The sequence below is a fragment of the Lissotriton helveticus genome, chromosome 12, assembly GCF_964261635.1.
Source record: "Lissotriton helveticus chromosome 12, aLisHel1.1, whole genome shotgun sequence".
In the NCBI taxonomy this organism is placed as follows: Eukaryota; Metazoa; Chordata; class Amphibia; order Caudata; family Salamandridae; genus Lissotriton; species Lissotriton helveticus.
In genome coordinates this window covers 270,199,071-270,225,378 of record NC_136073.1, presented here as the reverse complement: position 1 = coordinate 270,225,378, position 26,308 = coordinate 270,199,071, and the positions used below count along the sequence as shown (strand labels likewise).

General features: G+C 47.1%; 1 protein-coding gene and 1 pseudogene across 1 annotated transcript in view; one reads left to right on the top strand and one right to left on the bottom strand.

Annotated features, from left to right (window-relative positions):
* Positions 1–771: 771 nt before the first annotated feature.
* LOC144799171 (heterogeneous nuclear ribonucleoprotein K pseudogene) lies at positions 772–3,474 on the bottom strand (annotated as a pseudogene).
* A 419-nt stretch (positions 3,475–3,893) lies between these two features.
* Positions 3,894–26,308, top strand: part of DHX38 (DEAH-box helicase 38) — a 1,077,951-nt gene continuing 1,055,536 nt past the window's right edge. Inside the window, exon 1 of the mRNA XM_078670369.1 lies at positions 3,894–4,569. The gene's annotated coding sequence lies outside the window, so the exon portion shown is untranslated. The remainder of the gene's footprint in view (positions 4,570–26,308) is intronic.

Sequence of the window (26,308 nt, the reverse complement as noted above, 5' to 3'; positions counted from 1 at the left end):
GCCTTACAAGGGTGGTTTAATTTACCGTGATAGGAGACTGCGAGGGGGAAAAGAAAAATGTTTTGGTATAAAACATGAACTTGATATAGGTGTTCGCACAAAAAAGAAACCAGTGAATATGACATACCCTTATAGCTGAGACAAGTAAAGAAATGGTTTTAAATGTAGGTTGAAGACATACTTGCGGTTAAAAGTGGGGTTATGTGACTGTATGTCTGATCGTGTGTGCGTAAACGTGATGCTCAAACGTGATGTCACTTCAGTTATAACTGATATTTTGTTGACTTGACCATTCATTTTTGTCTGTAGTCTCAACCATTCATTTTTGTCTGTAGTCTCACACTTTTTGTTGCAGTTACATGTATTTGTGTGAATATACAACGTTGCAGTTATGTATTCATATCCGCCGAGTAATAGTTGATTTATTACCATTGTTCTGTGTAGAGAAGGGACTTTTGACTCACGAGTAGCAAAGCCTGCTGTGGGTCAATTTGCCTCAACATCGGGACAATAACATACATCTCTATATATGGTTTATGCCACACTATTATGCTCATTACAACCTCGGGATAATAGCATACAACTCTATATATGGTTTATGCCACATTATTATGCTCATTACAAACCGGTATGTAAGCCAACTGAAAGCACAATCTCACTGCACGGGTGCTTTGTGTGAAACCGCATGTCATCTACGTCCAGAAGATGCAGGTCTGTTATGCTAAGTGATGGGTGGTTTGCCATCACGTTATAGTAATAAAGGCAGAAATCTGCGTTTTACAGGACCATATTTATTTTTACAGACATGGCATACACGAGATATACGTAGAGATTGTTTAACCATTGAGTGCAAGTTGGAGGCACAAGTCATGGGGCTGATGTCCATGCCTCCTTAACAGTGGTAATAAATGGTATATAATCACACTCCGCACAACTACATGTGTGGTTAATGCCACTTGATTTTTTTCATCTGCAAATATATTTAACTACAACAAGCACGCAAGGGGCCATTTGTCAGCGAAAATAAAAAACGGACTTATTAAACCATATTTGGAGCAAGTGTAATAATGAGATTCAGACATTTATCACTAAAGGACAAAGGTCAAAAAACAAGACTTCTATCTTAACATGCGTGCGTCTTCTAGAGTGGATTATTAGTGCTACACAACATGGGCATATGCAAGGAGAATGTGCTGCGAGTTTGCTTAAACATAAGGGACAACAAAACACACACGTCTGAAAGCATAGATGAATAGCACAACCTTTATGTTCACGAAAGTGTCGACACCCATTCTAAAGCAAATGACGGGTAATGTACATCAGTCACATAGATCATCAGTCACATAGATTGCTGCAGGGGGAATGGCCATACAACTTACTGTGGGGTTCAAACTGGCTGGTGTGCCCACCAGTTTAGAAACCCATTTGTGAGGGCCTTATCCTGCATATAAAAAAATGCAGCAGGACCCTCGCACTCAGAATCTGGTGCACGTTGTTTGTAAAAGTATAAATCATACCAAAAGTCCGAGTTAGGGTAACTATTATGCTGTAGAATAACGTTTTTCCCAACCTATTGTGACATTTTGTAAATGACAGAGCCTTTCAAATATGTATTATTTAATATAAATATTACAGAACGGAGGGTTATCAATCCATTAGTGTACATAATGCCGATTTATTCAGATTCAAACGTCAGAAAATGAACGTGTATTCAAGTAATCCCCGAGAATAACTAGACACAGAGCTCACAACCTAATGCTGACTTACAGTATATAGGTATATACCGCCTAGCACTATTCGTGTTATGCCAGACAAGCACGCGATTTATAAAATGCAGAACAGCAGCCACAGCAGCACTTTTTCATTCAAATGAAATTTATTTGTGAGAATAGAAAAACTAGTTTCGTTTTAAAGCAAACTGCCACAAATGTAAAAATGAACTAATATCAGTACTGCTCACTGGACAGTCCCCTTCCCCTGGTCACCTTAACTGCAGCAGGAAGTGTCCTGGTTTTAGAGCCACGGTACACATTAGAACCATCGAGCAATTGTCTCAATTCTTTAGAAATAAAAACCCCATCACAAAAATCTTCAAAATACTGCTTCGCACTGTCCTGCAGGGAGTACACTGTGCAGTCCGTATCAGGTCGTGTGTCTATGATGGTAATCTCCCAAGCTTCGTATCATTTAGTTTACTTTGATGGAATTCTGCATTTTGAAGGAGTTGTTTTATCCTAGGATCTCTCTCGCCTAGAGATTCATACAGAATTTTGTTAACGGTTACTCCGATTAAGATGGCAAGGCGATCCACATTACCATATAAACCACGTCCTGCGTATCCAGATGCACCCATCGTATGACATTTGCCAGATCGCCCAACTTCGTAGTATGAGAAGACATTGCGCCACATCTCTCAGGCGCCCTCTTCAGTCACCATCTCTGGCAGCGTGAGATGGTGGGAGAGGGAGATCGCAGGCTCTACTACCACCGAGGCCGGGAGGAAACGGGAGGCCCTCTGCGGGGACTCATGTCATAATAATCATCGTAGTCGTCGTAATCTCTTCTCGAAGAATACATGGGGCGCCCGCTTCGGCTTGGTGGCATGCGATCATATTCGCCCCTCCGTTGCACTGGGTAGCTCATTGGGCGTTCTTCATAGTCGTCGTACATCATTGCGAACCCCCCATAATCGTAAGAGTCGTCGTAGTAGTCTGGCTCGTAGGGCTGCGAATGACCTTTGATTGGGGTCTCAGATATGAGGTCGAGGATGACTTTGACCCCCTCAATGACTCGCTCCCGTTTTCCACCAATTAAAACAACTCGATCGGTTGAGTGCGGGCAGCACTCTCGGAAAACCGTGAGAGTGGTCTGAGTGCTTTCTCTGAGCTCCTTTATTTTTGCCCCCTTGACTCCAATAATGCCGCCCACTAAGCTCTGGTGAATCAACAGCCTCAGTTCACAGTCGAGGTCGGTTCCTTTGTAGCCCTGGGGCTGTGTGTTGAAGGTAAACGTGGGGATGATTTTCTTTAAAATGTCTCCAATGGCGTCTTTGTCGGCGTTGATGCTCAGTATGCGGTCAGGCCCCTGGTACCCAGCCACGGATATGTTGGCCTTGAAGTCTGCCCGCAGCGCCGTGATATTCTTGCCGCCTTTTCCAATCACGGCCCCAGCATTCTTGCTCTGGAGGAGGATGCGCACGTCTATTTTTTCACCCGTGCCGCGGGACTTCTTTGGCGCCTGTTCTTCATTCTTTTCGGCCGCTGGGCGCTTGCCGTTGGTCTCAGCGCTGTTGAGTTCCACCTCGTGCTCGGTCTCACTCTCCATTTTGAACACTTCAGCTGTTTTTTTCGGCAAACGCGGCCTTCTGCAACGCACACAAACCAGCGCGGGATCGTGCGCTCTCGTCGAGGAACGAAGCAGGAACAGGAAGCCGCTCACGGAAAGTCAGACAAAGACCCAGGCCGGAGCGTTAGGATAGAAGAGAGACGACAACGCTAAGGATCATGGGAATTTGACCCGTTGCATACGCTATATTGGCAGCCATTTTAGAAAAACAACCCTGTTTTTTCATTCCACGAAAGCAATAATACTCACCGTGAAGCTTTAAATGGAAATATTGTCTAACCCAAACGTAGCTTGCATGGCTATATAATATATGAATACGTATAATTCCATTTGAAGTTACATTTAAGTAAATGTCCTCCCTGTGAAAATATATATATTATTAAACAATCATAACATTTCCGTTTCATTTCTTTATTATCAATACTGATGTTTAAGTGTACTTATAAAGCGTCTGTAAACCAAACGTACCCTTGCATGGTTTCAAGATGGCAGCCGCTTGTGTTGTCTTTTTGTGCATTGTGCTCACTAGACCTTCTGGTGGGTCTTTTGAATCGATCAAATGGCGTCACATTTTGGTCCTCCATAGTTATGTTCGCTGCACTAAAGGACAATAAAGTTTGTTGATAAAGGGTGCGCGGGGCATGGTGGGATGGCTGCGCGCAGTGTCTCAGGCCGCAGCCGGCCATAAGGAAAGCCAGTAGTAAGCTTGACCCGGTAGTCAAGTCTTTAGTAGGGGCTGGAGGAAATAAGAGAGCTAGCGAGCGCTCGGGGCAAAGCTGGGCGCATGGAAGCAACAGCGAGCGTCTGCCGACTTTGAAGCATGCGCTGCTAGGTATGAGGAGAATCTTGTGTGGATTAGTTGCAAGAGCTTCAGTATACCTGTCGTATGGTAAAGGCGAGGGCTTCGGTGATGCTCGTATACATTGGGGCACCGTTGTCTTGTTCGGTAACAGGGCAGTGGAGCCTTAATTGACGAATAAGCTGAAAAGAAACCAAGGAGTTGTGGACTTTTGCCATATGCACACCTGTCAACCTGTTGGCGCGTATTTGCGAGTGAAGTCTGAAACCGAGGAGAGCGACCCACTTATTGTGAACTAAGGACAACCGTTTTGGGAGGCTGATGTTGATTTGCAAGAGAGAGGGACTCTTTTAACTTCTACGGAGGCATGTTGCCTTTAGATGAATGATTGCCATTGAAAAGAGGGCGAGCCCCTCAAAATAAGGGTGAGTATATCTATATCGGGAGGAGGGCAAGATACTGTTACATATGTAGATGTAGTCAGTTTGTACTTGGTTGCTTAGGAAGTGGCGACAATGTACACCTGCAGTGTGACCAGTGAGAAGGCAAGTGCACTGCCCTGCTTGAAATCCCTGTACGGGACTATACCTAACATGACGAAAGGATTGTCATTGTAAACCAGCAGCATGACTTGCTGGGGCTTGGTGACTGAATGACACCTGCTGAATGGTGAGATGGTCTTAAGTTTATTTGTAGAGACCTCAAGCTTCATTCGGCACTTGCAAAATTCGCAGTTGGGTTGGCCACACTCTCTAATACATTCCGCAAACTCCACATAGGTTAGAAATAGCAGTTGGGAATGTGTTAAACTTCTGCTCCTACCCGTCGATGATATATTTTCCATATTTAACATAAACGTCCGCCTAAGATAACCAAATCAGTTTGTTTGTACTCCATGTGTACTTTTACGTAGGGTTTGTTTTTCTTTTAAAATCATTTTGACCATTTCCCCTGCTTAGTTTTATTACGCAGAGCAGTCACTATATTGATTTTGCATGATCTGGGGAAAAGAGTTTGGGTCCATTTGATCTAGGAGAGATAGTCAACATGCAGTCAAGAATAATATATGGGGATTTGAGTGTGAACGACACCTAAATCACACGGTAAGGGCAGGTAATCCATATAATCTTATTGCCCTAGTAAGAGTGTACAACCAATATGTAACCTGGTTGCACACTCAAAATGCAAAATATCCTGGGACCGGTTTCAGGATAACACCCCTCATCAGCCAGGCTAGCTTGAATACAGTGGCACAGCGAGCAAGGTACTTGCGCCTGGGCATACCCATCCCACTTAGGGCAGAAAGTGCTGCAACAACAAATGATGGATGGAATGCTGAAAGAATCAAACATCCACCCCCAGTCGAGATCTGGGTTAAATCCATCGTTTTTTTGCTCACTATGCCAACCCAGTTTGGAGCCAGCCATATGCAAATCAGTCTTGGTCCTGCTCCTCATGGGTACAGTCTAGCCCAGACTGCCAAGCCGGTTCCTCCCTGGGGTGGCGTAGCAAGCAAAGATGGATGAATTTTACAGCAGGTCTCTTGACTGTGGGTGAATATTTGATTCAGCATTCCGTCCATTATTTGTTGCCACATCACTTTTTTGAGTAAGTGGGACGGATATGTCCAGACGTGGGTCCCTTGCTCGCAGTGCCACTGGATTCAAGCTAGCCTTGCTGATGAGGGGTGGTACCCCGAAACAGGTATCAGGATGCTTGATTCCGGTCCCGGGAGGACTCGGCTTGGCAGTTTGAGCTGGACTGTTCCCGTGAGGAACAGGGTCAAGCCTGATTTACATGTGGCTGGGTCCAAACTGGGCTGGTGTATTGACCAAAAGAAAAATGGATTTTACCCCAGATCTCTTGACTGGGGGTCAATGTTTGATTCATAATAATATAAACATAAGAGGAACCCTGAAAGACTAGTTCAGCGGTAACATCCAACCAGTGAAAGAACCAACTAAGAACATGACATGAGGGCTTTTGGGCAAGTGTTGTAGATCACATAACTGCCACTACAGGCCTTCGGATCAAGCTAATACCCTGACATTGCCTCCTGGCGTTAGTTCCTAGGCCTAGGAAACAGAAACTTTCTTATAAATTGTTGCAACTGATGTTAGTGCTGGCGAGGTGTAGGGTAGCTATAACCTGGATGGGACAGAGGGCCCCGGAGATACCCACATGGCTTAGAGACGTGAGGAAACGGTCGCTTGCAGAAGAAACACATATGCAGAATACTAGGAGGGACGAGAAATTGCAGGAGGACCTGCTTGCCTGGCGAGCCATGTGCATGGCCGGGTTGGCAATGAGAGAGCAATCTGCCCACAGCGATTTCGAAGGGACCAGTGGCAAATTATTTTCAGCGCAGGGATCTGGGTCTGAGGAGGAGGAAGTGGGTGACTCCTAAGGGTTCTCTGGTACAGTGCATGGGGCTGGGGCTGGGCCTGGCTATGTCATCACGATAACGCTTATTTACATGCTTGTTATTTTATTGTGCCTCATGTACCCACGTATATTCCGGTGTAGCCTATGTACAGAAAAGTGCCATAATGAGTCCATCGATCTGTATGCATGTGTTTTTAATGATGCCTTTTGGGGGGGGGGGTTCTTCCATTGTACATTATAAACTTGGAAAAAAAAGTAAAGAAAAGAACATGGCATGATGTCCCCTCTAATAAGCAACAAATCAGTCTCGGTAATAATAACATAAAAACCAACAACAAAGAAAAGCGCTGACGCGCGTTTCGAAAAATGTTACTGCTTAGTGATTTCCTTCATCAGGGCTCATTGTTCCTGCTTTATATAGAGAGTAGTGGCCGGAAAATGGCCATCAGTCAAAATGGTACTGGATATAGTGCGGAAACAAGGCAGTAAGACTGTACATATTGTGATCCTATTGCCCATTGTTATATACTGTGCTTTATGTCTTGTGTGGTTTTTCTTGTAATAGTCTTTGACTTTGTTTTTTCTGTATGTCCTATTTGATAATTATACTGCTGTGTTTATAGCGTGTTCCTCATTTTTTTGTATTTCGTTGGCTGGTCTTCATGGTTCATGAATATGTATGTAGTCCTTATATGAAGATATGTTCACCTCCTCTGTGATATTTTATGTATAAATATGAATTTTTCTACTTCCCTTTTATCCAGAAAAAAATAATGATGAAAAATAAATAAATGATTTAAGAACTGATCTGTGGGGTATCTCTAATTATCTTGGAGCTTCTGCCCGATTTGTTGCTTATTAGTGGGGATATCCTGTCATGTTCTTAGCTGAATGTTTGATTCATTCAGCATTGTGTCCATTGTTTGTTGCTGCAGTGCTGAGAGATTTAGGGCATATCTTTGTCATCCTATAGCAATAAAGCCTTTTTGGTATTGAAGATTGTAAGTACCAGGTTATGATGCGTGACAAACAAAACTTTTTTTCATGATCTCGCTGGTCCAAGCTCTGCCAAATTGCCCCGGATTCGGACAGGAAGAGGGCTAGACTCCTTGACTAGTCAATCATGAAGCACGCAAACACGGCACACATACTAGCTCGTATGGTTCTTGGTGTTCTAATTTGACAACAAATTTGTGAATTTCCTAGTAGGCTGATGTTCAATGTGGCAGGCTAGGAATCAAACATTTCAGGGTTTATTTGTTTCAGGATTTGCTTCAAGTGATTGGTGTTACTGACAAACAATTGTGCTCTTGATTTAGCAGCCTCAGTTGTAGCCTTAACTGTGTGCTTTTCAGAAGATATACTTTGGGTATTTGCTGGGTGTCACTATATATGTGTACAGGTCTTCTTTTGCCTTTTCTTTTATATCCCCCCACCCCGTATGGTCTTTATCTAACATTTACATGTTTGATTGTTTTGTTCTCTTGACCATTTATTAAACCATCCAAGACTTAAATTGCCTTGTAGGTGAGTTCTTCCTTATTTGATACATTACGAGTGACAGTGGTTCAGGTAGATGATTCCGAATACAATTTAATTGTTTTAGAACAGGTACCAATGTGTGAAGTTTGGGGTATTTCTTATAAGACTGTTCATGCAGAGAAGGTAACACGTTTCTCTTTTTTTGAGAAATGGGTATTAATAATTTAAGAACTTTGAGTTAATTACTGCTTGATACGTACAAATAAACAACAAGAGAGAAAGGGCTCAAAGGACACTCCTCTACCCCAGTCCGAATATATCTAACAACCAAGGAGTGACTGATTGTTAATCAAAAATAAAGGGAAATAGAAAATGTGAAGTGCAACGTGGAAATAAACAAAGTTTTTTTGTAAAACTCTCACTCACCCGTCTATTGGGTGACATGCTTCATCATTGTTTTTTTTTTCACCGGCCGGGCCGAGTGCCTACCCGGTGTGCTACTACACCTGCAATTGCAGTGGAGCTGGTTTATTTGGATGAAAACAGTGCAAAACGTGATAGTGATAAGAATTAAAAGAGTGCGAACTCTAAACAAAACTTTAATAAAGGTTAGTGTAGGCACGCATTAAAAGTGTTTAATGGACAAGCTGGACTATAAATTTGAGTCAAATTGTCCCATTAAATGCACCAAATGGTCGACATGTTTCTGCTCGTTCTGGCCATTGTGGCCGAGCTTTCTTCAGGACCAACCAAGAGGGTACATACACTGGGCGGTGTACGCACGCTAAGGCGCACCCTAACCTCAGTGTTGTAGCAGGAAAAGTATGAGACTCACAGTTATTAATACCGGATCACCCTGGTATTTCCAGGTATGTGAATCTGTGGGTAAAAGAGAGAGAGAGACACATACAGGCAATCATATTTAGAAAATATGTGTAGTCTTTTACATACCAGGATTCTTGGTATTCACCAGAATAAATGTGCACTCCACATATAGAACCCTTTTATCTGTCTAGATATTTATTCACCCTCGAAGTATGTGAACATTTGTGAAAAAAATATATTTTTTATATATAGAATTCACTCGAAAGGGGATGAAAGCAATGGCCCATTCTGCCCTTCAGGTCAAACCCCATAAGCCCAAAGATGGGCCGAATGGCGTCTTAAAAATCAATAAGACACACCTCGAAATTATAATTACCACGACTTTCAAAAGAATTGTGCAGTTCATTAAAAACGACTAGTCAGTACCAAGTCGTATACTTTTACTTAAAAACACCCAAATACGTAGACCTAAAGGCACTATATATACAATGGAAAGAAGTATATATTTACGTGAAAGCAGGTTTTGCTTCACTTCATGGGACCGGTGGCAGGGGCTCCTTCACATCGGAAAATACTGTTAGACAAACCGAGGGAAAGCCGTCACTGCACACTGCTCCACGTTACAAAAAAGCTTGTGTGGCGTTTACCAAATGCGATCGACTTTCACCCACCTTACTTCCGATGACTCCCCGCATTGTGACCTACGTGATTCACATCCACCGCCCGAATAGTAGTGAGTACGTTCTACCGATAGAGAGATAAAGCGTCACGTAAATCACGTGATTGTGTTGGCAAATCCCAGTTCATGTGTTGTCAGCATCAACTGCGGTGATTGTTGCTAGAAGATTTTAAAGGGCCAGTGGTAATATTGAGATTGTGAAATAACTTTATTGGTCTCGAGTAAAAGAACACTGTTCGTTTATATAATTTGTTGATATAATATACAAATTGTATATGGAGAACGTATTACAATGTAATTGGATATTTATTATACTTGGAACAGCGTCTTTCAAATGAATATCTCACACCAGAACGAACCATGGTAGACCGAGTTCTTAGTTAGCGATCAAGAGGAACATTCATGTGTTGAGCAGTTTTTATTCACAATCAGTCTAGTGAGAAGACATGCTCCCGTTGGTAAAACTGGTTATCGGTGCATTACAGTTCCCCACGGGATATTGTCATTTAAACCTCGTAGGTGAGTTGAGAGACGGTAAACCCACCGCTGTTCTTTTTCGAATAGTGATTCCTGCATTCTTGCGCTAGTATGTACTTGCTCCACTACTGTCCATCTGATGTCATTTGGAGTATGATTTGCTTCAATGTAGTGGGCAGTAAGTTTTGTAGTGTTCTTATTACATCTTACATTACTGCGATGTTCGCAAATCCTTAACTTAATACTTCTTGTCGTCATTCCTATGTAACGTAGTCCACAGGGACAGGTGATTAAATAGACTACGTTAAGGGAATTACAATTCGTATGTTGTCGTAAATGCCAGGTTTTACCTGGTTCCAAAGTCAAGGTTTTTGTTGAAGACGTAAGATGACAAATGCTACATCCACCACAAGGGTGGTGGCCTAGTACAGGTGGGAGCCCCCACGCATTTAGCACAGTATTTTCCATCTGTCCTGATATTATTGTTGGTCGTGTATGTACCAATGAATCTCTTAAGCTTCGCGCTCTCCGATAGGAGAAAAGAGGTTTATTCCAATTTTGGTTGTTACTCGTAAGGATAGTCCAATGTCTGTTTATGCACAGACAGTTGTAAGTTGTAACGCATGTTTGGGTTTGGGTTAGTGAAAGTTTTACTATCATTGATTTTAAACTATAAGGACTAGCACCTGAACTTTACTGTCTTGCCCATTGGGAAAAGGTGAATGGTGCTTGAATGAGATTTACTTAATGGCAGGAGAATATAATCTTTCAAATTAGTCCCACTCTCTTCTGCAATGCAATGCTGATTCAGGGCATCAGTGGTGCATAGCGCAATAGCATGTTATGGAGCCCATTGGCCACAGGGTCTTTTTATTTATTTTTTTTATTTTTTATTTTTTTTAAAAACCTTTATTGAAAGACACGTATAAGTACAAGCGCTGGCCTACAACCACAGGGGCCGGCCGCAATGTTAAAAGTTAGGCTGAAAACCGTCAACATTATCGGCGCCCTCTTGCTCTCCTTAAACCTTTTGTGCGCGTAAAACAGCCGCCATTTTGGACACCATGGCTTCCCTGCTCTCGCCGAGAGCCAGCGCGTCTCTCTCTCTCTCTCCTAACTTCGCTGGCAACCCCCCCCTGCTTGCACCTGCCTTGAGTCATAAACCCCTCTTCGGCGCTGCTCTGCCCCAGGCCCTCATCCTGTTCCCAGCGCGACACCTCCCTGCTTCCCCGTCATGACCTCCGGCCCTTTTGATGCAAACCCCTTTTCCCCGTGTGCCCGTTTGTCTTCCCCGTTCCCAGGCCGACACCTAGCTCTGCCGATACCAATCTCTTGCCCCTCCCCATACAATAGGAAGCTTCCCTCCTCAAAGGACCCCCGAGATGATCAAAGCCCCCCCCCCATCCCACGAGATCCGATCGAAACCCGCACACTCCGTGAATCGGCGGAATACCCAGCTGCGCAATGATCATCACCTGTTGTGAACGGGGCGGGGACTTCCACTGTAGCCTTGCATGGGAACGGGCTGGGAAGGGGGGATTCTGAGGATGTCTTTCCGTACATCAAAGTATCAACGAGAATGTGTTACATGTAATAAAGAGATAAACTTGTGTATAAGAGGCCAGGCCTCCGGGATGCAGTTAGAGCACCTCACAACGATACCTTCTGTCCGTTTTCGTTGTGTTCTCCTCCGGAGCGAATAAAAACCTTGTTTCCTGCCTTCCAGTCTCCAGCGCCTGCCTCTTCAATAGTTTAACTTCTTTGTGGGTTCAAGAGGCGACATCGCCGGGCAATAATTAAGGATCTTATATTCTGGTTGGTAGTGCCCCCCCAGTTTGTATTTTTCCACAATTGGCGTCCCAAGCGTGGGGCCCATCAGCGACCCATGGATCCAGTGGGAGAGGTCCTGACGACAAAGTGAACGACTGCAACGATCGGGAACGCGTCTGTCCGATAGACCCTCGTCTGACAGCCGATCATCCGAACTTCACTGGTTCCGAACAGACCTCTCTCGAGTGATCTACGGTCCTGACTGGGAACCATCAGGAGTGCCGCGAGGATAACGAAGAAGAGAGGACGATCGGGCGCTGGATTCGGAAGTCAGGAAACTGTCCATGCGGTCCGGGTAAGGTCGTGTTACCACGACAAATTGCGAAAAAATTGCTTGATTGCTTGTTTGTTAAATACTAGTATTGCTCTTTTTGTTTATTTGGAGATTCACTGTCTGCAAACGGAGAAACAACAGGCTCTCTCTTTGCAAGCAGTGGAGGATAGGTAGGGCAGACAACCGTGCCTATTTTTCTCCCCCACTCAATAATCACCTGAAACTGAGCTGTTGTTCACAAACTATTGTTTCCTGGAGATTCCCTGTCTGCAAACAGGGAAGAGACCACCCTTTTTGCAGATAGTGAAAAGGGTAGGTAACGCAGATCTTTGCGGACCTACTCATTCTCCCCATTGTTATTTATCGGTCTTTTGTTATCTTGATCTATGAGGGATTCACTGTCTGCAAACGGAGAAACAAAGGTCTCTCTCTTTGCAAGCAGTGGAGGATAGGTAGGGTAGCAGCCGTGCTTATTTTTTTCTCCCCCACCCTATAATTGCTTGAAACTGAACTGTTGTTCGCAAAATTATTGTTTCCTGGAGATTCCCTGTCTGCAAACAGGGAAGAGACCACCCTTTTTGCAGATAGTGAAAAAGGTAGGTAACGCAGATCCTTGCGGACCTACTCATTCTCCCCATTGTTATTTATTGGTCTTTGGTTATTGTGATCCATGAGGTATTCACTGCCTGCAAACAACGTAGAATAGAAATATTCTGTCTAGTCTTTGCACCTAGTGATAAGATAGGCAGTGCTGACTTTTTAGTCCCTCGTTACGAGCCGTCATGTCTGTCTTCTCCCCACTGATTAGTAGCCTGTTTAGCCCGGACCGCTTATTAGAGATGGACCATCCAGCCCCACTGGAAGGCACCCCTAATAAGGACATGTTCATGAAGCATGGATTGACCGCTATTGCCTATAGTAAACTATGGCATAAATATACAAAACAGGGTCAAGAAAGTCAATGGCCCCTGACAGGATCCTTCGATGATGATAAAATAAAAATGCTAGAAACTGCCCTAGGTAAAAACAAGACAACACCTACTATGCTTGATAGCTTCGGCATGTGGCGAAAAGAAACTGAACAGCGTAAAAAGAAAACTGAGAGTAGGTTGGAAAAAGAGCTGCAAAAAGCAGCCCACCTAGCTGCTCAGAAACTAAAAAAGGAGATAGAGGAAAGAGAGAAAGCTAAACAGAAACTAGAAAGGGAAACGCCAAGCCAGTGTCCGGTTAGAACCCCCTCCATGCTCTACCCTGATTTACCCTCGAAACGACAAGCCAATGAGGACCTGCTGTTAGGTCCTCCTATCATCTACATGCCCCCTCCATACGCCCCTTCTCGACCCTTGGTGCAGCACGCGCCACCCCCAGGTACAAACGAAGGTACCGCCGCAGCGTCGGCCCCAATGGCCTCTGTGCCAGCCGAACCCCTTGTATTAAAACCCGCATCAACGACAACGTTAGACGAGCATGAGACTCGAGGGGCTGGCCTTGCAAGAACAAACAGGCTAGACAAAGATGAGCGAGCGGGGATCGACAAAATAGCAAGGACACTGGTAGAAAGGAAGGATGATGAAGAGTACATCACAGATATGTTCAGCTCGTATACAGGGAGTCACAGACGACATTTTACCGTACGACTGTGTTATCATGTCTTGAATACATACGAGGACCGATATCGAGACAAAGGTCCCGAGAGCCTAAGGACTCTGTACCGGAAGGTCGATATCGGGGATGAGGGCGAGTGTGATGTGTCGGACCTCCTTACGCGTACGCTTGAGGTTTTCCGCCACCTCACTGAACGAAAGCCGGGAGCTAAATCCGCGGCCCCCGTAGTGACCGAACCACCAACCGAGCAATCTAACACCATGATGCCGATACGTGAGGCTGCCCCTTACTGGGTTCCTCCTCGGGGTACAGGGACTCACGATGATGCAAACAACCAAGATGCGAAGGGAAGGGTAGTATACAACTGGGTCTACCAGCCATGGGACCGGCAAGAGATACTGACATTCCGGAAATCTCTACCCGACCTACGTAAAAACCCCACTGCCTTCTATACTGAATTGGGTACAGCCCTGGGTTCAACTATCATGACCCTGGCTGACATCGACTTGTTCTTCGGGTTATGTCTACCAGCTGATGTGTGGAAGCAAATCCGGAAAGTCGACCACCTTGAGCTGTTCGGACATACCTGGTCACAACTCGATGACTTGGACAAACAACGGGGACCAGGACAAAAGCCGTTGAAATCCATTCTAGACCTCCCAGATAAAATTGTAGAGAAATTAAAAACCCTAATCCCAGAAAAGAAAGTGGACTGGTCGATAGTAACAGCCTGTCGCCAAAAACCCCAGGAGGATGTATCGGAATACTTCTCCCGGTTTGAAACGGTGTTCTCCGATTACAGCGGCCAGGACATGACCACTGCAACCGGACACCATCTGTTTGTCCAGAATTATGTTAAGGGCCTATCATTGGACATCTCCCAGAAACTACAGGCCAGCGAGAGTAGTTGGGCAGCCTCCAAACCTACAGCGATTCTCCAAATGGCCCAATATTATGAGCATCAGAAAAATGAAAACGATAGGGCGACAGAGAAAAAGAAGAAAGACTTAAAAGAGAGGGTGATGATTGCCAAACTGCAAGGGGTGACTATAGGACGAGACCAATACCGGGGAAACTACCAGACAAACGTCCCTAAGACTGCATTTCCCCAGGACCGCACTCTGACTCCCTACAGTGGACGCACAGACCTTAGAGATGACCAGTGCGCTTTCTGCAAAGGGACTGGCCATTGGAAATCCCAGTGCCCAGTTCTCCTGGAAATGATCAGGAACAGAGACCCCAGGGATGTAGCAAACGGACCGAGACCTAAGGGACCACAACGAGGGCCCCCAAATGACGCGACTAATGACAGATCAAGCAGACCGAATACGTTCGATCGACCCAGACAGAACCAATATCAACAATCTGACTATGACGACACTCACACCTTCGCATAGGACAGCCAAGGGCGAGGGAGGGATCCAGTCGAGCTCTATGTTGACCAGCAGGGCCCTTATGTCACTGCTAAGGTCCTGGGTACCAAGTCTCCATTTCTGGTAGACACTGGCGCAACACGTAGTGCGTTATCTAAACGACTGATTCCAAGGGCACCCTTGTCTGGCTCACTCATAACATCGACAGGTTTCGATGGAACGCCCTCCACCAACCCTTTGTCTGCCCCGATTCTCTTTGACGTAGAAAACAACACCACCGACACCACGTTCTTGCTTTCCTCCAATAGCCCTGACGCCATTATGGGACTTGACTTACTGAAACACTTCCGAGCGACGATTAGGTGTTCTCAAGATGGAGTTCGAGTGTTTCTTTACGACAACCCCGTTCTGCTTAAACATTGTTCCCCCCGACACATGTTTTCCATCACCGACGTCAACGCGTCCCTGCTTGACACCCTACCTCCGTATCTGTGGGCCAAAGCGGATTCGGACGTAGGGCGTATGTTAATTGACCCAGTGCACATTACTGTCCGACCAGACGCAACACTCCCAAAACTCCCACAATATCGGATATCGCCAGAGGGCGAGAAGGCATTGGTAATGATTATCCAGTCACTGATAGACGCAGGAGTGGTAGAGGAAGTGGTTAGCAACGTTGGCAACAGCCCTATCTTGCCCATTATCAAGAAGCAGGGAGAGGGAGATGAGAAAGCATACCGTTTCATCATCGACCTCCGAGAGATCAACAAAGTGGTGGTACCCCAGTACCCTGTGGTCTCAGACATCACCACCATCCTGACCTTGATTCCATCCACTGCCACCACCTTTTCCGTCATCGACCTCAAGAACGCATTCTTCTCCATCCCCATCCACCCAGACAGCCGATATCTCTTCGGCTTTACCCTAAAATCCCGCTCATATAGGTTTTGCCGAGCCCCTCAAGGCTACACGGAGAGCCCTAGCATCTACAGCCAGGCCCTCAAAAGGCAACTAGACCAAGTCCGGTTACCCGACGGGGTGGTGTTGGTACAATATGTCGATGACATCCTTTTGGCAGCCGACACCACCCCTCTAGCGGTTACCGCCACCATTCAACTCTTGCACTTCCTTGCGGAAAATGGCCACAAGGTCTCCAAGAAGAAGTTGCAATTCTGCCTACCCCAGGTCACTTACCTAGGCCACCTTCTGTCCAAAGATGTAAGGAAACTCACCCCTGATCGAATCCAGACCATTCTAGACACCCCTGTCCCTAAAACCCAGAAGCAGGTTCGCTCCCTATTAGGCCTCACCTCCTTCTGCCGACAATGGTTGCCAAACTTCAGCCTCGTTGTAAAACCACTGCTCTCTCTCCTAAACAAAGACGTCCCTTTCCCACTCCCTTGGACTCCTGAGTGTCAAACCTCCTTCACAGAACTACGAGATGCCCTTTGCTCAGCCCCTGTCCTGGGTACCCCTGATTACAGAAAGCCCTTCTCCCTTTACACTCACGAAAGGGAGGGGTGCGCTTTATCTGTCCTGACCCAGGCCATCGGTCCTAAGCAACGACCGTGCGCTTACTTCTCTGCCACTCTTGACCCTGTCGCCAGAGCCTTGCCTGCCTGCCTTCGAGCTGTAGCTGCTGCTGCAGTCTCTATCCGACAGAGTGAGGGGATTGTACTCTCGAATTCCCTCACGGTGCTGGTACCCCATGCAGTCGACACCCTCCTGAACCAAACCAAGACGCAACATCTGACGAGTGCACGACTGACTGGATACGAACTAACCTTGCTTGCCCCCCATATCACCCTGAAAAGATGCACCACCCTGAACCCAGCAACTCTGTTACCCTTGCCAGAGAACGACCCCAATGTGCACCCCGTACATGACTGCGTGACTCTTACGGACGAACAGACCAGGAGTAGGGTCGATCTCAGAGACACAGCTTTCCCTGACCCCGACGGGGAGTTGTGGGTGGACGGTTCTTGCATCAAACTCTCCGATGGTACCACTTCCGCTGCCTATGCAGTCACCACGGCTCGAACTGTAGTAGAAACAGCCCGCATCACCCAGCGATCTGCCCAGGCAGCGGAACTGATTGCTTTGACGAGAGCCTGCATCCTGGCAACAGGAACCACGGCGAACATTTACACCGACAGCCAGTATGCCTTCGGGGTGGTTCACCATTTTGGGCTCCTCTGGAGGGAGAGAGGATACTTGACCTCACACGGCACACCCATTCTGCACGGGGATTTAGTCTCCGCCTTAATCGAAGCTGTCCTCCTCCCCAACAAACTTGCCGTTATCAAATGCCAGGCACACAAGAAGGTGACAGACATTATTGGACAGGGAAATGCACTAGCCGACATCACCGCCCGAACGACAGCTGAAAATAGAACGACAACACGTATGTACGTGACCAGGTCACAAGCAGAAAACTGGACTGACGCCAAGGACACAATTAGAGACATACAAACGGCTAGCACACAACACGAATTGACTGAATGGGCACGGGTGGGATTGAAAGACGATGAAGGCTGCTGGCGGACAAAAGACACGAACAGATGGTTGCTACCTGATTCATACTTGATTCCCATATTAACCATGGCACACTCCCCAGCCCACATAGGATCAGCCCCCATGATCGAACTTGTCTCCAGGGCTTGGCACAATGACAAGAGCCCAGATTCCGCCAAACGCCTGGTCCAACAATGCTTAATATGCCTGCAACACAACCCCGGGAAGGGAACTGTAGTACCCCGGGGGGGATTTGGGGTCCCAAACCACCCATTTGAAGTCCTGCAGATGGACTACATCCAGCTAGACAGATGCCAAGGCCTGAAATATGTACTTGTCGTGGTGTGCGCATTTAGCAAATGGGTGGAAGCATATCCAACCCGTGACAACACCGCTATGGCCACTGCAAAGGTCCTGTTAAAGGAGTTTTTCCCCCGTTATGGCCTCTGTCGTGTTTTATGGAGTGATAATGGCCCCCACTTCGTAGCCAACGTTATCCAGCTCATCCTAAATGGGCTGGGTATCAAACAGAAATTCCACGCAGTCTTCCACCCTCAATCTGCTGGGCTTGTCGAACGACACAACGCCACACTAAAGCTTAAACTGGCCAAAATAGTGGCTACGACGGGCCTGAAATGGCCAGACGCCCTCCCATTGGCATTGCTATCGATGCGCTCTACCCCCACCCGACATCACTTAACCCCTTATGAAGTTGTCTTCGGTCGACCCATGAGCGTCTGGTCTGCCCCGAAACCAACGTCCATTCATGACGTTCCGGATGTCCTAATGTCTGATTATCTGTACAAATTGACTGAAACTTTGTCTGTCCTTCATCAGCAGGTGCGGCAGGCCATCCCCGATGCTTCCAGGGGTCCGGGTCACGCCATCCAGCCGGGGGACTTCGTGCTGATCCGAAACTTTCAGCGATCAAAGAGTTTGGAACCCCGGTGGACGGGCCCCTGGCAAGTGCTGATCACCACTCGGACCGCACTTCGAGTGGAGGGGAAGAAACACTGGCTGCACGCTCATCACTGCAAAAAGGTCTCTCCAGCCCTGGCCACGACAGACACCGTCAACACCCAAGAAGAGCTCCTGAACCGGGACCGACCATCGTTGAACTGCTACCCTGATACAGAGACACTTGAACTTTCAAAACATCCTGACCCCACTGTGCCATCTCGAGAAGGGTATTTCCTGCGTCGAAAGGAGGGAGCTTCGGCTAAGTAGGCCACGGACTAGGTTAAAGAATCTCAGAACGGTGACCCAAACTACCAAGGGTTACCTGGAGAGAAGCTAAAACTGAGTCTGTGGTCCTGCCCACTACCGAGCACCTTGAAGACGAAGATGATGGAAGCGCCAGATAAGAAGATGATGGAAGCGCCAAACAAGAAGCCGACTGAGACAACAGGAAATACCCACTACAGAAATCCGAGAACAGACAGACTCCATAGCTCAAAGACAATTGCACTCTTCATCGTAATCCTCCTCTGTTTTCTCCTCATGACTACGCTCTGGATTATGGAAGAACACGCACCTGCTCACGAAACATTCCTAACCACTGCTCAGCCTACCACCATGAAGGAACATTATCTAATTTCGCTCTCTCCTCAACTAAGAGAGAGGCGAAAGGAGTTTTGGAACAACTCTTTCGTGCAGCTACTTCACCAGCACAATCTTGCCACCAACGCCACCAACTGCTGGATCTGTGGGTTGCTACCCCATGCCACTGGACATTCAATACCATTCATCCCTTCACCCTTCTCCGTCCACGGCTCCTGCCTTGCCTGGCTGATCCTCCTGCAAGAGAGCTATACGGGAAATGCCACCTCCAGCAGAGCTGCAGCACATTCTTCTCATGGGGCCGGGCGAAACAAGACAAAGACACACTTCTGCCCGCTGACCCCCAGCGACTCAATCCAAATGGACATTCCGGCCAAAGAACGAATCGAAATGCAGGTGTTCAACAATCCAACCAGACCCACCTTCTCTTATCTGCGGAAACGAACGGCTGCCACTCTGACTGTGGCCCTGACGGTCATCAACGTCACAGGCCACATGTGTGTAGAAGGACTTGGGACACAGCTGGTGGGTCACAGCGCTTGCCGCTTTACCAGAACTTTGGACTCCACGGATCCACCTTCCTTTGTGTCATCCCCAAACATGTATTTCATCTGTGGCACGAAGGCCTACACCTGGCTCCCCAAAGGCTGGGGGGGCACTTGCTACATCTCCTTCGTCCTTCCTCCAACTTATGTGGCCCCAGCGAATCACCACAGACAAAAACGAGCCAAAGACGTTGAGAAAGCCGACTCAACAGGGGCACAGTTCCTCGATGCTATGAAAGGACTCGTCCCCCTCTGGGGCCCGATGGCAAACAGCCGTGCCATCCGACATTTGACTCAGGCAGTCGAGACAACCATGAACATCACAGCGGGCATCTTTGCCAACAACACTGCCGAGCTCCAAGCGGTCCGTTTGGTGGCTCTTCAGAACCGCCTCGTTCTAGATGTGGTTCTGGCGGACCGTGGAGGAGCATGCCGCATTATTGGGGCCAGCTGTTGTACATACATACCGGACAACTCACCCTCAGTGTACAAAGCCATCGAACATCTTCACAGACTCTCTTCGGAAGTTCACCAAGAGCAAGAAGAATGGTCGCTTGGTGGTTGGTTCTGGGACACCGTCAAAAGCTGGGGCTGGAGACTGCTCACCATTATCCTGATTCCCGTAGTTGTAATATGTGGCCTATGCTTAGGAATTCAATGTTTGCCACCTATGTGTTCTTTATGTGCGAGTTGTATTTTTCCCAAAACTGTGGACATTGGAAGCGAACATATGAGGGCATTATATGATACCGAAGTTAGGAATTTGATGAAAATTGACATTGAGTAAGCAAGTTGGCTAGATATGTTGAAAAGGGAGGACTGTTAAAAGTTAGGCTGAAAACCGTCAACATTATCGGCGCCCTCTTGCTCTCCTTAAACCTTTTGTGCGCGTAAAACAGCCGCCATTTTGGACACCATGGCTTCCCTGCTCTCGCCGAGAGCCAGCGCGTCTCTCTCTCTCTCTCCTAACTTCGCTGGCAACCCCCCCCTGCTTGCACCTGCCTTGAGTCATAAACCCCTCTTCGGCGCTGCTCTGCCCCAGGCCCTCATCCTGTTCCCAGCGCGACACCTCCCTGCTTCCCCGTCATGACCTCCGGCCCTTTTGATGCAAACCCCTTTTCCCCGTGTGCCCGTTTGTCTTCCCCGTTCCCAGGCCGACACCTAGCTCTGCCGATACCAATCTCTTGCCCCTCCCCATACAATAGGAAGCTTCCCTCCTCAAAGGACCCCCGAGATGATCAAAGCCCCCCCCCCCATCCCACGAGATCCGATCGAAACCCGCACACTCCGTGAATCGGCGGAATACCCAGCTGCGCAATGATCATCACCTGTTGTGAACGGGGCGGGGACTTCCACTGTAGCCTTGCATGGGAACGGGCTGGGAAGGGGGGATTCTGAGGATGTCTTTCCGTACATCAAAGTATCAACGAGAATGTGTTACATGTAATAAAGAGATAAACTTGTGTATAAGAGGCCAGGCCTCCGGGATGCAGTTAGAGCACCTCAGAACGATACCTTCTGTCCGTTTTCGTTGTGTTCTCCTCCGGAGCGAATAAAAACCTTGTTTCCTGCCTTCCAGTCTCCAGCGCCTGCCTCTTCAATAGTTTAACTTCTTTGTGGGTTCAAGAGGCGACATCGCCGGGCAATAATTAAGGATCTTATATTCTGGTTGGTAGTGCCCCCCCAGTTTGTATTTTTCCACAGCAAAGTCAGGAGAATCAAAATAACAAAGCAATGTATATGATAGGGTGAAGACAGGATGGATGCAAATAAAGTCGTTACATCGCCAGGATAAAAGAGGTTTCATTTTACATTATATAAAGGAGGCAGCAACCATATCTACCAGCGCGTCATGCAACATATACAGAAAAGAAGGGGGGGGGGCGGGAGGGAAATAGCCCCCCACGCAAGCAGACGACCACAGTAGGCAAAGCCCAAAGACCTCACACGCCCATACCAGGTGCAGAATAGAGGAAGAATACCAGCAAACAAATAAAGTGGACGCCACACGTACAGCCCACCCGCCCCGAAAAAGGAGAAAGTGCAGACGCTAGCGAACCAGACGAGTAAACACCAAGGGACATAGCCCACCCCCTGGAAAAAGGCAAAAAAGGGACCATAGAATAAAACAAACTAAAATAACAAACACCCCCCCCACCCTACATCACTGTAATGGCTACGGCCTACCCCACTAAACAGCGTGCCTGTCGCCCAGAGTCACCCGAAATATAGAAAAAGAGAAAGGGAATTATAACGAAGAAAGAGAGGGGAATAAGAAAAGGAAGGAGAGGAAAAGGAAGAAAGAGAGAGGAGAGGAGCCAGCGACCGAGACATAAAACACTACCCCCCCGCAACAATAATGCACTAATCGAGGTCGAAAAGGAGAGTCAAGAAAAGCCTACACCGGGATGTAAACAGGAACCATCCAGAATAACGAGGCCCGGAGATGCCAAGTAAAAAGGGGTCCCACCGGCATCCGGGCACGATCACCCCTGTCCACTTTTGTGAAGAGTCGAGCTTCCCAACCCCGCCACAGCCAAAAAACAGCAGAACACAATGGGTCCATACCAGTCAGGAAAAGCCGGTGGGATCTCCGCAAAACACCGTCCCGGCAAACTAGAAGCAACCAGGAGAACTCGGCAACAGTCAGAGTGCAAAAGTTCCTCAAAGATCCACGTGGCCAAGCACAGTATCTGGGCCGTCCAGCACAAAGCAAAGAAAACAGGATGTAGAAAGCACTGCAGCATCGGCACCGGGTCCGCTAGATCCCATAGAATCGAGCACCCAGCCGGAGATCCCAACACAGCCGCCGGCGAAGTTTCAGGCAGTACAATTCGGGGAGACGACACTTCGTCACAAAATGGCGGAGCCATCATGGCAGCTATCCGCAACTCCAAGGCTCGACATTTCAAGGACAGGTCGATCCGCAGAGCAGACAGAGCAAACCAGATAGCACTCCGAGTAGGGGCCGCCCAAACCAAACGAGGGCTGGAGAAAGCAAATGCGGCAACCTCCCTGTCTCCAGGAGAAAGACACCCCGAGGGGCCATCCGCCATCTTAAGTACAGCACCCTCCGCCATCGCCGCAGGTTCTTCCAGGTACGTCAGGAGCACCGGCGGCCCCAGGGCTCACCGCCAAACCGCGGCGGAAGGCGCTCGGCGGAGAAAGGAGAGTCACCAGAAGAACGGGCGTGCTCCCCACAGCACTCGGGGGGAGCCCAGCACCGGATCCCGGGCGGGACTAACAACAGGAGTGGGTTTCTCACTTGAGGGGTGCCGGACAGCGCGGCTTCTCTTCTTCGGGCCGGTAGGCGAACGGACATGCGGGGTGGCCCACCAGCGGGGGGGGGTCCGCCCCGGGGGTCCCGGCCCGCGGCTCTCAGGCTCCCACCATCGGGTCTCTCCACTGGTTCCGGACCGCCGGCACTCCGAACATCTCCGGGCAGGCACAGCACTCGAGGCCCCGGCATCAGGGCCGGGGAGGCCAACAAAGTGACCAGGGCAGAACGTCGGAATCACTGCACGCCAGAGCCCCGAAAAAGGATGGTAAGTGACGGCTCTTCCTCAGTGACCAAATTCGGAACACCCCGAACAGGATGAAATACAGGATAGGCGGCGGGGAGGAAGAGATCACGGAGCGAGGCGGTTATGCGACCGTTCCGATCGCCATCTTGGCTCCTCCTCTGGCCACAGGGTCTTGAATGCAAACATTACCACTATTATAATGGCCGTTTAAGCACAGTCGGATCGAGAAGTCAGATGTTTAATACTGTTAGTGCTTAGATGTTGTTCGCAGTGATTGTGAAGTTTCTTTCCGTTTACCCTAAATCCTCTGTGAAACAATTTCGTATGCGTGCTCACAACTGTTGTCTATCTTCATTAATAAATAAGCAGTTGCCATGTTACGTAAAATGAGGGTGGGGTGGCGAACTGAGCTAAAGAATGATGATGGTTTCAACCCAGATCTGTGACTGGGGGGAGTGTCTGAAACGTTTCAGCTCTCCGTCCATCATCTCCTTGTGTTTGCTACATAAAATTAGCAACCAGAAGGCATCACAGAATGTATTAAATTCCCCTTGGCATGGCAGTAACGCTAGGAGTGGTGAAACTGACAGCAATGCTGTAAGCAACTCCCACTCCTAGGTTCCTCAGATTATCTTCGATTTAGGCTCCCTGTAAGGTCGTTTAGAAATATTAGACAAGAAAATACATAATGAAAATGGAAGGGAGGAGACGTCACTTTCTTGGGGCCAGGTTCAGTAATCGCAACAACAGACTGAAAGACTGTTATCTTTGGCATGCCTGAACGCTTTGTGATTGATCAGATTACCCTAATATGCAAAACATAGATGTGATTAATAATGCAATTGAATGTTAAAGGCTCCCCATTAATGTTAATGATTAGAGTGCCTACTACATAAACAACTATAAAGTAATTGAATTTACATTTATACATGACATAACATGCATACAAGAAACATTGTGTGTATTTGATTTTATGTTTGGAAAAAAAGCTGCTAAAGGGGTATTTGGACAAAATATCGGGATACAGAAATATGGGGAGGGAATCTAGTAAAACATTTTTGTGATGGAGATATATAATTGTCCAGAATATCGATGTTTTTTTATTTTTCTTCCTTCAGGCAAGCAATGTTGTTTAGACTACTATTGTTGTAAATATCGTTTTTAATAATATAATGGTAAAACATCTGTTTTTTTTTAATTACCTTAATGGTTTTTTGTTCATATATTAATTTTATGTGTTTGTATACTTGTTAATAATATTTTTGAATATGGTTTGTAATTTGAAATTATTTATAATTTGTAATTTAATTGTGAATAGTAATTTTTAGTGAGGCGGTTTGCTAGATTTATAGGGGTGGGCAGTTAAGTAATTAAAAATTGATTTATACTTATTTGATTTAATAATTATGTAAATTGTGTAATTTTATTTATTAGTTATATTTTGGGTTTGGGCTGCTGGGTTTGTAGAGGCATACAGTGGGAAGGTAATTAAGTAATAATTAATTTACTAATTATTTAATTGATTATTAACTATGTAAATTGTGATGTTTTAACAATTTATAAAGTGTACAGCTACTCCGAGGAGTGTCCTGGCGCTGGCAGTGGAGGGAAAGAGTCGTATGCGGGTTACTAGTTGTTAAAGAGGTGGGTTTTGAGCTTCTTCTTGAACAGTTTGAGACTGTCTATCAGCCTCCGGTAGGGTGGGAGTCTGTTCCCAAGAGAGGGTTTCAAGATAGGAAATGGATCTCCTGTTAGTCAGAGGCACGCGCTGAGGGCATCAGAGTTCCTATCATTGCCACATCGTATTTGCTATTTGCCCAGTCCTCTTGTATTTTTAAAAAGTTTATGTACCTGCCTTTACTGTTTTAGTTGTATTTTAATCTTTTAGCCTCGCTATTCGCTCACCTTGCTGTCCCGCTGTAAATCTCTCACGCCCCTCCTCCCCGTTCTGCCGCGGGTGTTCCCGTTTTTGCGGAGGGAGACCCGGGCCACATTGATAGTTGGCGGGGACGCCATCTTGGGGATCAGGGTTAGCGGTCTAGTCGCCCGCCCCACTCGAGCACATAAAAAGACATCTAGCCTGGTCGCGGCACTGTTAGTCAGAGGCACGCGCTGAGGGCATCAGAGTTCCTATCATTGCCACTTCGTATTTGCTATTTGCACAGTCCTCTTGTATTTTTAAAAAGTTTATGTACCTGCCTTTACTGTTTTAGTTGTATTTTAATCTTTTAGCCTCGCTATTCGCTCTCCTTTCTGTCCCGCTGTAATTCTCTCACGCCCCTCCTCCCCGTTCCGCCGCGGGGGTTCCCGTTTGTGCGGAGGGAGACCCGGGCCATATAGATAGTTGACGGGGACGCCATCTTGGGGCTCAGGGTTAGTGGTCTAGTCGCCCGCCCCACTCGAGCACATAAAAAAGCAATGCCTCCTCAGACGTGCAGCGGGCGCGCCGCTGGCGCGCCAAAGGAAAGCCCGTCTGCGGCCGGCCAGGGCCAGGGGCCACAGACCCTGGTCCCCGAGCCTTCCAGCAGCTTTGCTATAGCCCAGAGGCACTTCGTCATCTGAACTCCTCACAGGTGGACGCTTGTAAACACACCATTGCACCGCACAGCCCTCGTCCACTATGCCCACATTGTGGATACCAGTTAGGACTTAATTCGCCTCCCGCTAACAAATTGAAATTGAATTTTAAAATGTTTTTAATAAACTGTAGATCTTTACCCTGCCATGCTACTGAAATTTCTATTCTTCTTGAAGAAGATCCGGACCTCGTCCAAACCCTGCGCCCGGGCAATGCCATCACACAGATGGACCGTCCTGTAGGGAGAGGTGGCAGAACCGCTATTATTTATAAACAAAAACTGACCTGCAGAATCCTGGGTAGCCCTGTTGCAGATTGTGAGAATTTCATATTCACTATCGAATTCAGCCCTGTTCTCACATTCACAGGCATGTTAATTTACAGACCTCCTGGGCCCTCTATGAATTTCTGCAAAGCTCTTCCAGACTCGGTTGCCAACTTAGCTAGTTCATCCGCTAACTTCTCCATACTTGGGGACTTCAATCTCCATTTTGACGACCCCTTATACACTTT